The sequence below is a fragment of the Salarias fasciatus genome, chromosome 9 (genome assembly GCF_902148845.1).
Source record: "Salarias fasciatus chromosome 9, fSalaFa1.1, whole genome shotgun sequence".
NCBI classification, from domain to species: domain Eukaryota; kingdom Metazoa; phylum Chordata; class Actinopteri; order Blenniiformes; family Blenniidae; genus Salarias; species Salarias fasciatus.
Window position 1 is genome coordinate 17,087,610 of NC_043753.1, and position 15,039 is coordinate 17,102,648.

The window sequence follows — 15,039 nt, forward strand, 5'->3', positions numbered from 1 at the left end:
GCCGAGAGTTTTATTCAGGATGGCAACAATAATGGGATGTGCGTGCTATCACCCCCGCGCACAAGTTCAGCAACACTTGAAAATTGCTTAGCATTCAGCAGCTTGATTCCAGCCCTGAAAGGGATACGCATCTGTACCGGGAGAGGGAGCGAGGCAGAGTGTGTACGGGCGGTCCTCCTCCCCAGTGTCTGGCCAAAGGCCTCCTCGGTGGATTGTGTTACCCAACAATGGCAGTGGCCTTTCACAGTTGGAGCATGCTCCAATAGCTGGAAGGCATACAAACATGCCTCTCGTCCCCTTTCACTCGCTCTCCCACCAGACATTGTCTCCCGGCAAATACAGGTTTACAGTACGTCTCTATATCAACCGATTCGGGAGTCTGTATTTCAGGTGGAAATAAGCAATCGCACCGGAGCTTTTCATCATCACACATTCACTCGGGAAAGGAGGTTTAAAAGACCGCTCAAAACACAACTGCCACAGGACTGCACACTGATGAGATATAACACTGCACAATGTGTGTTTACACTCTGTGTACACACACACACTTTCAACACAGAGAGCGACTTGCCTGAGGCGTAAATCGTAGTATGACCCACAGGCAAGAGCAGGCACGAAGGGAAGCCGTAACGGTAAGCAACGCTCTTTATCAGCAACTTAAAAGCTGCTGCACACACAGAAACACACTCTGCCTCATGCTTCGGCGGCAGTCTGATGTCAGGGCACAAAGTCTGACCCTCATTCATTTCATTTACTGCGTCGGGTAAATTAACAGGTCACGCCATTTGTTGACATCAAAGGGCGCCAAGAAAAGTCACTTTAGATATGTTTTAGCAATAAAGGTAACAGAGAATTTCAAAATTAGAGATATTCTTGAAAGAATGGTGTTAGTATATTTAAATGTGCAGTTACTCTACTTTAATGCAAGTGCAATCTGTCATGGTACGCTGATTCCTGTTTTATAGGCGATGGCACTTTCCCAATGAGGCTTTATGTGTCAGTGAGTGAAAGCTTTGGAGAATTCAGCTCAGTCTGAAACTTGCAGTTTGGATCTCAGAGACAGGAGGTTCTCTCCACTGATGTCCCTGAAGTCGCCCATAGCTTGTTTGCTTTATATTAAAAAAAAAAGACAAGAAGAAAAAAAACCATCACAGGAACGGAAGCTGAAGGAATTAAATTGGCCTGCTGACAGCCCCCGTACAACCAATCTAAGCAGCTAAGAGTGCCAGAATGTGTGCAGGCTGAGATTACTGGACCAGCACAGGAGTGCTTGAAGAGTCCCCTTAAGTCAAAGCAGTATAAGTCTTCTCAGAAACAGAAGATGTCCTGTCCTAATCAACGCGACGTAGTGGGACCTGACAGGGCTCAGCGCAGTCCGAGAGCGCAGCATAATTAAAATTCAGCAAAGAAAAGAATGCGGCCCGGATTTACAGCGCATCAGAGAATACAGCAATCGCTGACTCATCATTGCTGTCATCCAAGACCATCATTACAACACGACGGTGACTTCCAGCCCTCGCTAATAAAAACCTGAGGGGGGGACGAGTTATGAGTAACAGCTATGTCATCGCTGTGCAATGCAAAATCGTCTTTGCCGTCATCCCTCCTTACTTTTATTGTAAACCCCCGGGGTGTTAGAAAGCAATATTTGTGCCACTCCTACTCTTACACTCCTTTCTTCGCCTCTGGCCTTCGCCAATCTGATGGTCCTTTAATAAATTCGTTTTAATTTCATGGCTCTATAAGCAATCTCAAACCAAACAAACATTTCCAGTGGGACTGCCCGTTCTGACACATTTACGTCTGGATATTATCTGAATAATTATGTGAGACTTGCTGCTTCTGTAAGAAGTGTAAAACATATACGGAGATTTTAAAATATTCGCTTCTCTTATCTCACCTCGAAAGCATCCTTAACATTCAAGCGGCAGCAGTTGGGAAAAGTGGCAGCGATTGCAGGTATCCTGTGGCAGAGATCTCATCCTGTTTTAGCTACTTAGTTCAATAAAAGCACAACACGGGCAGGAGCAGGATAAGCCCATCACTAATTGACATGGAATTAAAAGGTGACAATCACAAGAGATCCTGAAGTGAGCGGATTGCGAGATTCTCATCATCCAAGAACACGGCGGCGTGGAGAGGAAAGACACAAACGCTGATAACAGCACCGAGGCAAAAAGGAAGCTAATGATGCACAGGCACAGGGTTGAGAGTTCAGCGCACGGTCCATCATTATCTGACAGGCCAAGAGGAAAGGCAGCAAATGATCACTCCAACACTTCATCTCAACAGCGGTATGAATCCAGCGCCGTCGTTCATATGAGCGAAATGCAGCGAGACTCTAATGGGCGAAGGAACGGGAAGGGAAGCAGATGCTGGGGCCTCATGTTTAACAAGGGAAGCGTGCACATTTATGGTTTTCAGGAAAAGATCAACAGATTGGGGGATTGTTCAGGTTTTCTTTTTTTTTTTTTTTTTTGGGAGATAACAGAATGTACTTGCAAAAAATGTCTGCCTTGCAATGACTTTCCTTTTCAGGCAGGAATGAGAAAAAGAAGATAACACGAATGAGAGGGAACATCGTCATGTGCGCCTCTTGTTCTACAGCCCGTCACCTGATTCCTGGAAGATCCGTGTGCGCCACAGCTTCCATTTAATATTCAGTCTCTTGTTATTTGAAGACTTATTTAATTTTTCTGGGCTACTGATGACTTTTTCATACTTGGTTGACCTCGAAGCCCTGATCCCTTCATCTGAGTGTTGCTCTACCTCCACTGGAGCCGGAACAACAATTCCAATGTTTTTCTCCCTAAATCCCTAACACACACACACACACACACACACACACACACGCACACACACACAAAGAGAGAGAGCGAGAGAGATTACTGAGTGGATTCTAATAGCATATAATTTTCAGTTACACCAGGAGCCATAAACACAGCTTTATTCCTACAGACAAACTGGCCGTGCATTTACATCAGGCAACTGATCCATTCCTATCACAGCTGGAGTCAGTCTAGAGAGTAATTTACAGATGTAATGTTCATTTGTGCTGACTAAAATGTTCAGGCTTCCTACTAGAGGCGATGTCTTGATGACTGGAAACACACAATCAGCTCAAAGCAGGGCTATATGCTGACTACAAGCAGCATCCAGCTTATTTTCTAGTACAATCAGTGGCCGTGGAGGCTGAGTGAACCCTTAAATAAAGCTGGTAAGCAAGTTTGCACCAGCTGCTGGACTTCAAAGTCTTTCTTGGAAATGAAGACGTCGCCGTCGCCAGATAAGCAGCTGTAACCTTTGGATGTGGAGAAAAATGGCACATGCTCTGTTGGTCATCACTGCATCCTACAAGTGGCCTGAACAATTCCTGTTGTTGTTGTTGTTGTTGTTGTTTTAAAGCATGAAAAGGAATCTATTCGTGCGAAGAAAAAGCGAAAAGCTGCATCTTGTATTCGAAATAAAAAAAAAAAAACGCAAATGCTGACGTTTCGGTTTCCTTCAAGGCGCACGGATGGAGTGATTGGTTGTTTTACTCTTGCCTCATTATCACTTACAGCAAAGGGAAAGGACGCCTGTCATCGTGCCAGCGCTGGAAAATGCAATCAAACAACTTGGTCGAATCTCGGATTTTGTCATTTCCTCAAGTGTCCCCGCTGTGAGAGAAAGTTGTGAAAACGTAAACATGCGATGCAGTAAATCATGCCAAAGCTGGCAGCACATGGGGAGACGGCGTTACGCACAGGGCTGCTGCTCACCGGCGGAGTGACAGGAGAAACGTGTTCCGATAAAAAGGGGTAATCGCTTTGAACTGATGACAGGTGCAAACAAATTGTCACTGCAGGATGAATGAAGCGGAGGGAAACAATTTGCGCATTTGCCCCCTACCTTGTCAACAACAGTAGACCGGCCGTCCGACAGTCGCCTTGAGAGTAATCCTGGCAATTCTGCCAAAACTGCGTCTTTGTTTCGAGGTGATTAAGAGTCCGGATTGATCATACAGGACGTGACTTGGATCGCAGGGTCCCACAGACTGGAGTATCTTCCTGTATCTCTCCGGCTGTGGGATGCAGAGGCATCACTTGAACGTATGAAACACATGAACGGGCAAAAGGAAAGTGCGGCACGGAGTCCACCGGATCCACCTCCACGTTACGCACAGGCAAGGCTGCACGGCAAACTTCAGAGATCAGGGACACAAAATTCTGCAGTCATGCATTTGCAAATAAAAGTAGTCGTGTGGATTTAGGGAAACTGCAGCCAAATCATAGCAAGAAAAAATAAAATTAACAAGTTGGAGCTTCTGATTAAGCCAAAAATATCACATTATACAGTACAGTACAGTGATAACTGTAGGTATTTCTCAAAAACGCTGACATTACACAACATCTATGGTCAATACATTATTTATTTACACCTTGCCTTCCTTTTGCCTGTGCTGCGTTCAAGGAACCTCGGAGCTCAGGTTGCCCTAAAAAAAAACAGTGACGTCATTTCTACAGGAAAAACAGGGCGTGGCATTCTTAATTTGGGATGGCGTCACTTCGTCTTGAAAAACTCTTTGTAGCATTCCATTCATTCATTCTTTTGTGCTCATTTTTTTTACTCAGCTTTTGTAAGTATGAAAATATTGGATATGTGATTCAAAAGAGCACTGTAACTATATTCCACACTTAGTTATTTCATTTTTCACATTTTATTTATATTGTGCAAAAAAAAAAAAAAAAACAGTGTAGCCGTCTGAAGGCACTTTTACAGAGAAAAACTATTTATATTTAAAGTCAACACTATAACAGAGTTTCATGAGTCATTGGAAGAGTCCCTAAGAAAAATCATGAATAAAACATTGTTTATACAAATTCGTGACACTGCAAGCAGCCATCTTGAAAGCTGAAAGCTCTGACTCAGTGTCTGGTCCCCTAGACACTCGCCAAACAACAAGAAACTCTATCTATCTATCTATCTATCTATCTATCTATCTATCTATCTATATGTGTATTTAAGTCATAAGACTGATAAAGCGTGTCTCTCTCCACCTAAAATGGGAAAATGTTACTGACTGCATCATTAAGAAATACTTCTGAAGCAGATATTTTATTGTGGTGAAAGCTGTCAAATCTGATTGCCTTTAAGAAGGATTTTTTTTTTTTTTTAATCCGGAGGCAGGAATTTACCACTTCTCTGGTGCTCATCAACACACTGTTACGCTCCTCCAATCATAAAAGTAGAAAAATTAATTTCTGTCTGCAAGAAAAACTTTTGAAGTCAAAACTGAATTTCAGTTTTAAGCAAGTGGTTTACCTTAAAGTACTGGAAAATTGAAGTGAAAAATGATCATTGTATTCCAATGAAATTTGAGTGAATCCATCTTAAGAAAGATCAGAAGCTCCTGGCCAGCTTATGCATGACCTTATGATTAAATTGTTATGTCATGTCCTGTGTCCAAGATTATTATATATCTCAACTCCATTTCATTTCCCTTTGTAATATTCACATCTTTGGGTTCAGGGAAATGTCCACTGTTGATTTTGTCTCTTTTTTATTCCAGTGAGGAACTGTAAAATTATAAAAGTAAAGGGAAAAACTGGATATTTGTCTAATAAAAACAAGATCCTTCTTGCATGCTGAAGACCTGCTGCAGATATTTGTGTGAAGATTTCATCATCTTAATCACAAAGACACATCATCCACCGAAGAAGAAATAAATGTGCCACAGAGTGCACTGAGACACATCACACTGACTCGTCCCATCGCTCTCTGTGGCACTGAGAGTGTTGAATGACTGGAGGCTACTCTGCTGGGAAAGAACAAGAATCAACAAAGCAGCTCAGCCACTGCTCCGTGCCTGCCAGGCAGCCTCGGTGCAATAACAAGGTTTGCATACTCCAGTGGAATATCCCGGGCAACAGAAGCAGCAGCAGCAGCAGCAGCAGCAGGCTTGTGGTGTGTGTTAGTGCTGACTTGGAATGATCTGAGATTTTACCAGGACAGTTGTGCACCCAACGTGCATGATGCGTGAGTCTGCTTAGTATGAGACGCTGCATCAGAAAAAAAAAAAAAAAAAAAGCTGCATTGAGATGTTGTTTGGGGATATGTATGGTAGCGTGAAGCCTTTTCATCAACCAGCAATCAACAATTTCTTGGTGGCAGTCAGTCAATAAAGGCGCTCCCTGGAAGTGTTGGTGGGATCAATATTTCCCCAGTGACTCCACACACAACTCAGAGATCCAGAGGGAGACGAAAAATATAAATCCAGCAATAATGAGTGGCCATATTTGCTCTGTATGCAAATATGATTGATTGTCAGTGCTTCTCGTGGAGCATTAAGCGTCGCCTGCCTGTGAGATAGATTTGTAGAATTCTCAGCTCCTATTAAACAATATATTTAAGTTCACCAGAAAGAATTTCTCCCCTCTCGCTGCATTTGATGATAACTGTCAGCATAATGATTTAATCCTGCAGCAGCCAGTGTGATGACTGATTTTTTTTTGTCTTGAGGCAAACAGAACTGCCACCCAAAGCAGGCTGCAGTAAATATGCTCGAGATTTTCTTTGAGAAAAAAAAACACATAGCTGGTATCCAAAGGCTTAAATGCAGAATGCGTATGTATGCTGTGTTTGCAATTATTCCAGGGTGGCTGGTTATGTGTGTGTGTGTGTGTGTGATGTCTTTAAGGGACCGACGTGTTGGTGCAGCGAGTCCCTCAGGAGGCATGTGTGATCTCATTTGCGTCACAGCATCTCGTAAGTACAGTACACAACTGATGCGAGCCTACACATCAGAGCGTTTCACGGGGCTAGTGTCTCTCAGAATATATCAAAAGAGTGAAAACAGAAAAAGAAATAATGAGATCCTAAAAACCCTGAGGCATGTCAGCAAATGAAGACAATTACAGTAAAATCACCTTTATTTCCAAACACTGCCAGAAATCAAAGAAAATCTTTTTTTTTACATGCTTTCAACATAATATAATGTATTTTCTAAGACTGTGTGTGTATGTGTGTGTGTGTATGAAAACATTCCTCTAATGAAATCCAGTCCATTCTTTCCTTCCTTCTCAGCCACAGCATGCAACAGCCAGCTATTTATCAATAATTCATTCCAAAGAAGGTTTGCAAACATATGAAATATGACAGAAAGTGCAAAGTAACTGTTTGATTGCCCTCACAGTTACCAGTGAATTACACTTTGACAGATTCACACAGCATTTAACTCCAAGAACACATCTGACTGCATTTCTTGCTTGTTTTATGCGCGTCTCTGACTCAGTGTCAGTCCAAACACATTTTTTAATGTGATTTTTATGTAATGAATCTGTACAGGGGGAACCTTGCGGCTAATAATTAATTCCAATTTTATTTGATGAATCAAATTTATGATGCCGGGGTGGATGAAGCACAAGCCACATTCGTGTAAATTATTAATCATTCCACATCATTAAAAATTCTGCTGATGCTGCCACAGCAATCACAGCCTTGTATGAGAGCAAATCTTAATGAGTATGTTTAAAAATGAGACCAAAACATCAAATAACACTGGAACGGCCTCTTTGCTCACGCAGATGAATATTGCATGGGGAATGCAAGCTGAATTGCATAACATTTAGCATGAATACATCACTTTTTTTTTTTTTTTTACATGTGGTGGAATATTGATTGGGGCAGCAGCAGCTTGCAGCAGATGTCACCCGCTCTCACGTCTCCCGCCGCCTTCCTTGACTGCCACTCAGCCGCTTTCTGATGCTCCTCACAGAACAATTTCAGACTTGAGAGATTAGCAGGTCTCAGCCGCGAGGCGTGGCTGGATGAAATGGGGTCCACTGGATTGGAGACTGTAAACACATTCCCACCCAGCATTCCTGATCGATGCTCGTGAAAGAGCCCGGAGGGACGTCCGCATCCCTTTGATGTTCCCTTGAAGACTCCATTGCCGTTCGGCTTGATTTAATACGGCCTGCTTTGTCTCCCGCTGAATTAATCCCCGCCTGATAAGTGACATGTAAACATCAGTATCTCATTTCATCCTTGAAGTATATCCTGTTAAAGCAAATCCATACATGCATGGAGTGGATTCTCAGACCATACTGCTCTTAGGGTTAGAATTAATCTATAACTTCCTCCTCGCATCATTCATATTTCAAGTACAATAAAGAGAGCTATAAAACACGTCTCGGCGCTGTCTTAGTACATGATGTCTGTATTATTTACAGTATGCCAACATTTCTTCCGCAGCCATTCAAACAGGAGTAAAAGTACTAAGAATAGAAATAGCACTGAAGCTGAATAATTCAGACGTAAGGGAAGGAATACACAATGAGTTCTTATTTAAGCTTAAAGAAAGAAAAATACCAGTCCTAGAAATGTCGCTGATGTCGCTGTACCAAATTGGCTCCATTTAGAATATTTGCGGGTTTAATGTGTGTTTTTATATGGACATATATCACGTATTGAGTGTGTGTTTGAGCTGTCACTGCCCGGTCATGCTCTGAAGGGGTCAAATGACACTTTGCAGCAAGTTAAATGAATCTCATTAGCAGCCCTCCATACATCAGGTGTTTACTGGCTTCACATTTATTGACGCACATAAATAAATGGACAGTAAAAGAAGAATTACATGAACCAGTTATGACTAAAATCCCAATTTCACAATAACAATGTGTATAATGTCCATTTTCTACAACAATGACAATCAATTCCCAAATTCCCAAAAGAGGTGAATATAGCTGAACAGAGCAGGCAGCATTTACATTTTTTTTTTTCTCCACATTTACACATCTTCCCCTCCTACATCAATCCTGAGCCCCCCAAGTTTCACACTATGGGACTTGTGCTTTTCACACTTCCCTAAACTTTACAAAAGAAATTCATGGGCAAGCATTAAATATTGAACAGCACAAGTGAGAGCGTTACAGTGAGCGCCTGTCAGTACAGCGGATGAGCAAAACAGAACAAGGTTTGTGGATTAAGAGACAGCAGCCAGACGACTGCAGGGGCTGAGATGCAAAGTGCGACAGCCTCATTTTTTAAGGAGATGATCACTGTAGCGTGATCAAATGTTCTTTAATTGAAATATTTCACAGTCTAATATGTATGTATGCTGAATTTTGTATGCTGAACATTTTTTTTTTCCATATTAAGAATCTTCATTAAGAATATTAATATTTCTTTTTCCTTTTTCTAGCTGAAAGAATATCTAATTTCTCAGAAAACTTCCTAAAACTAACTGTTAAATCTGGTATTCAGCATGCCAGCCTCAGTTGGAATGTCCTTGGTTTGCATGTTCTCCCTGAGCGTTTGTGGCTTTTATCTATGGGTACTCTTATTTCCTCCTTTCGTCCTTAAAAAAATAATAATAATTGAAATTGAAATTACAACAGAGCCATCTCATGGTATTTTTCCATCCAAAGAAATACATTAAAAAAAAAAAAAAAAATCACAATCTCACATGAGTAAGCATCGGCGACACTGGACAGAAAAAAACCAGCAAATCTCATCAACATGCTGCAGACTTGATGGTGCAGGAGGCACAGATCATAAACTTCCAGTCTCACAATCGGAGATCCTGCAGGGAAAACAGAGTGAGAGAGCACAGACCACGAGCGCGCCATTAAGTGTGTGACATGCAACGGTGACACGTGGATGTAGGGAGACCGAGAGAAAGAGAAGCGCTTTAGAATCGCAGATGGGATCAGGTCCAGCTGCGTGACGCAGTCTAGAAGACAAATAAATGGACCAAGTCATCGTGTCAGCCCTTGATGTTTATTGTTCAGGAGTACGTTTGTTCGCATGAGCAACCTGAGGCTGTACATCACTCCTCAGGAACGTCCTGACTCAAGACGAGACGACTGCAGATGGAGAGGTCTGCGATCGTCTCCGGGCGCACAAATGGAGTAGTTGACCCTTCGGTAACGGGGACGGCTCAGGATGGTCTCTCTAACGACCGCTGTTCAACCTTGACATTGCATGTTTTATACATTCCAGAGGGTTTTTATTACGGCCGGCGCTCAAATTGCTCTGAGAGAAACCCCTGCTCCCGGTTGAAAAGCTCTTAATATTGTCACCGCAGCATTGTGTTGGTACTCTCTCTCACCGTGTAGCTGCCATGTCCGCTCGGTCGAGACAGGCAGGAGCAATTCCTGCTTCGACTGTTCACTGACAGGTAGAAGGTGCTGGGAGAACCTTACTGTGACTACATTATCCTCGCCTCGCCGAACGCTTTCTCTTCCCCTCGCTTGCTCTTTGCCCTTTCCGCCTCCCTCTCCTCGTTTTGTCTGACTGGACCAATGAAAGTGACAGGTGTCAGAGGGGCTTCTCTCATACCGACTAAAGACTTTGACCTTGAAAGAGAGCCGGCATGCGTCGCATTCATCAGAGCCCCTCGCTGCTCCTCCAACTGAAAAGAAAATCAGAATAGTACACGAACATGGATCATTGTGATTCGAGAGCACGCTGTGCTATGAGGTGTATATAACTTCAGGTTTCTAATAAGGTAAAGAAATATTGGTTATAAAGAGCCTGTCAAACTGTTCCAGCTGCCAGCGTGTCAGTCAATATCAAAAAAGCAGCATAAATTTAATATAAAATCCCTAGAAAGCAACAGGAAATCATGATTCGAAACACCCATAATGCAGCTAAAAGATCTATTTTATGTTTTACTTTACAAACAAAGCACCTGGGTTTACTGTCTCAGTGAATGCTGGGAAATGAGGCAACTGGTTGAATTAGACTTAACAGGGTTATTTTAGACCTTTGCAAGGAAATCATTTAAATTACAGTCTAAGTGTGGCCATGAAGGCAGGCTGTTTAAAAGTGGTTTCAGGCGAGAAAAAGAATGTTTTCGCGAGAGACAAACTCATAGAAACCTTCCCTGGAATCAAGCAGGTCTGCAGTTTTGAGACACTCTAACAATGCCACTAAACCACTGTGTATTCTCCTGCTCGGGGTTTATAGCTCTGACAGTATTGGATTCAGAGATGAAAGAGCGGGGGTGGGGAGGGGTGGTAAGAAAGTAAATCACACAGGATGGAAGGAAAGAAAGCCGGAGAAAGAAAAAGAGACATGCTCCTGCGGGGAACACATGGAGTCTTAATTATTAGTTTGTAAAAGGAAAAGCTCTGATGCTTTCCAGAAAGAATCATTACTCCATATCCTCCATCACGGATAACTACAGGTATATTATGTGTATCTTAATTAGATACGTCTTATGTAACGGCGTAATCAATCATTACACACACCGAGGGGCCCAAGCGCACGCCGTCTTAATTCACAAATTACTCTGCACCTATTGCTCATCATGTAATTGTCTTCTTTGTGAGGTGCCGTTTTGTCCTCTGCATATTAAACAATCAATTTGCCATCATTTAGCTTTGGGTTTGGTTTAATTTTGCATCATGTGTCGTCTGAGCGTTGGCACTCCCCGTTCGTCGAGGATGATACTGGGTGTGACCTGAAAACTGACAAGAAGTGAGAAGAAGAGGCTGGAAATGAGACTTTAAACTGTTCTGTGCATGTGAGCAAAGCAGAAATTTGACAAAGGTGGTATTAGAAACCAGAACTATCCAGGGCAGGTTGTCAGTATCTCTCTAAAGGAGGGATGAAGCAGATAATGAAAGAGTTTTATAACAATATCCAATAAATCTAGTCAAATACTGAGTGTATTCAGATTGTTCAGTAGGACATTAATGTTCAATAATGTAAAGGAAATCTTTAAGGAGACTAAAATGACTTTATAAAGTTCTTAAAAGGTTAAAATGTGTGAGTTTGATCAGCTACTTTGCAAAACAATCAATATTTTACTTGGTATATAAGTTACTGTTTTCAAACATAGATATATTTCTGTAACAAATTAGGATTAAAATGTTCAGTTTATCATATTTCAGTGAGTGCCATTTATGAAGGGTTGTGTTGAACAAAATGTACAGTTCAGAATGATGAGCTGTCAGTCACAACCCAAAGTATGACAATAGCGTATCTCATGTTGTGCGCTAAATGAGAAACAATGAGATTGCCTTGGCCGAGTTTGTGGGATATATTTTAATTTATCGGAACAGACCCAGGCTGCGAACACGGCTTCGTGTGTTTGTTTCGTCCATCACATTTATCTTTTTTTGTGCTAAAAGGCTTGAAAACACTGGCGCCCCAACAGGCAAATACATTTTACATATGGACTTTAGCTCATGTTCAGACCGGTGTCGGATTTTTCTTTCAGAATTTTCTGCCTCAGACTAAACCCTTAAAAATATACTTCTTGTGTGAGTTTGCTTTTGGGTCCAGCCTGTTCGGCGTGTTCCCTACCAGAGACTTAATGAGAACAAGTTTATCACAATCTGAGCAATTCGCTCAGACGACTACCGTCCTGAACGGTGGAGGGAATTACAGTTGATTCTTTTATAGCAGTCATGGAGGTGACTGATTGAGCAATGTTTAATAAAACTGTCGCACCCCGCGGTTGCAGTTGTTTGTCTTTTATTACCCTGATCGGTTGTAATGACAAGGCAGAGTGTGTAAAAAAAAAAAACACACACACACACACACACAAACAAGCTGCAAACATGAGCAAAATAACAAGACCTGAGAATGAAATAAGGAGGAAACATGATGATTGGAGAAAATTAGAGACATAAGGTTGCAGCTGAAGTTAACATATTCTTTATTTATTCCACAAAAGACGATAGTAGCTCCTGCAACCATGAAAGAAATAGTGTTACATGTAATGTTCAACTGGGAATAATGGTTCGTCTTCATATTAGTCCACGTGTTTGAGAGTCACCTGTTATTTTTTTCCTCACCGCAGCAGCTGGGAGCTGATGGCAGGTTCAGGTCGAGCTGACAAAAATGTGACTCTGGGGCTCCACATTTTCAAAATCAGATTTGGTCCACCATCACCAGGCTCCCCTCATCCGTCCCCTGATCGCCCGCCGCCCACCTTCACACTCCACCGGCGTCACCCCGGGTTTCAGTGCCGGGGAAGGTGGTGGCAATGCGAGTCTATCTCACACACACACACACACACACACACACACACACACACACATCTCGGGGTCTGTGAGACAAAACACACAACAAGCCGACGCGTTATGTCCAAAGCTGATGCTCAGTGATAATACAGTGTCACAGCAGCAGGCGGCGGCGGATACCAGGGTCCTGTGAAAGAATGAAAACATTATTTGGACAGCCTCTCATGGACCAAAGTGGTTTCATATGTGGAGATTTATCTCCCGCGATGGCCCGTCTGAGTCGAAGTGGCGAGGACAGGGGAGGAGCGAGATTGGATGTGATCCCCGTGAAACTTCCATCAAACCTGAAAATATTGTGTCTGCTGCAGGTCAGAGGGGGTGAATCATCGTCGGCTTCCGAACAAACCTCCCGCTGGTGACACTCAAATGCTTTTCGAGGCATGTTTGATTTCTCTTTTACGATCTAAGAATAAATCATAATGAGAAGAAATAAGTGCAGGGTAGTATTTTTAATCATTTTTATTTTAAAAAATCACATTCTGAAAAAAATTTACATAGTGGAGAATATTTAAATCATGAAAAATGAAAGGTTTAGTAGAAAATCAAGAATATTATTACTTATTAAAAATTAAAGCTTTAAATAATGCAAGAAGACTTGTGCACATTGAACCCATCATTATATAGTGTGAAAAACATCAGGAAGTCTGACATTCAACCAAAACTTACCTCTTTATGAAACAAAGTGAGAATTCGGGGTCGGAGGGGGCACAGCGTGGTTCAAGCCTCATCATCCCCGCTTCCCTGCTTTAGAGATTAAAATATCTTCTGAGAATTCAGCCCAACACGCCGCTTTAATACTTCTCTAATCATGTCTAAATTATAGCTGTGGGACTCAGAGTAAGTCTTGATTATATTTAGAGGACATTGTCTTCCGCTCACCTTTGTTGTCCTTTGCCATCCTCATTTGTAATCTGCTTGCCGGCGCCACCACGGTTGGTCATGGCAGTGAGAAATGTGACATTCGGAGGCTGCGAGGTTCCACGGGGATCCAGAAATGTCGAGCGTGAAAGTCACTTAGCCTGGCCTGCGAGGAGATAAACAGTCCAAATACACAGAGCCTGTTCGTCATGGTTCCTTATTACCAAACGCTTCATGTACGACTCTCGCATTCGTCCAATCCGGCCTGTTCTGACATGATGCCGGAGAAACTGTCGTCATGGGCAACTATTTAAATAGTCTTCCTATATTATAATATATATTTATTTATTAATTTTCAGTCTTTGCTGATCCCTGGTCAGTTTATTCCACTGGTTGACAGAATGCTAATATTTGGATATAATGGTTGTGTGATGTAGGAAGCCGACAAGAACTGGCTGTAACCAAGACTTACATGAGTCATGAAGTGAATCATAGTTTATTACCGAAGTGACAGTGATCTCTAATAACACCCATCACGCACGTATCTCTCACTGTGTAAGTGATCAAAGATGGCGGGCGTGTAATTGGATATGATTTCATTCATTAGGCGACGAACAGCCAACAAATTGGGCCTTGTCCTCTGCCAACTCCGAGGGTCACAGCGCTCATCCAGTCAACTTGAAAGAGTCATTCAGACACGTCGTGGGTTTTTAACGTCCAGCCGAAAAATTGCTCTGTACTTTTTTGTCGTTGAGAGGTCAACTTTGATCGAAAGAGCACTTTAGGTTAAATTTAGCCTCAAACGTGGCGAAGGGCTGTTGACTTGACAGTCATGAAGGACTGTTAGTGTTCCCGGGCATCAGGAGGGGAAAGTTTTGTTATTTCTCCCACGTGTGTCGGGTGTTACGTGACTCGCCTCGAGAGCGGCATACCTGTGCACAGGACTGCAAATGTCGGTTTATGAGGAACGGTCCACAATAAAGCCGTTAATCCGAGCTCTACTGGAGGAGCTTTGCATGAATTATTGCGGAGCGCTAAGTGGCGTGCACCACAAGGCAACATCTGGTGCCGGGCGAGGAAACTGGCAGGGGAGGTTTCCTAGGTTGAGCACGCTGTTTAACCTCGGCCGAGCTGCCGTGTCAAAGCCTCAGTCCTCACAGGC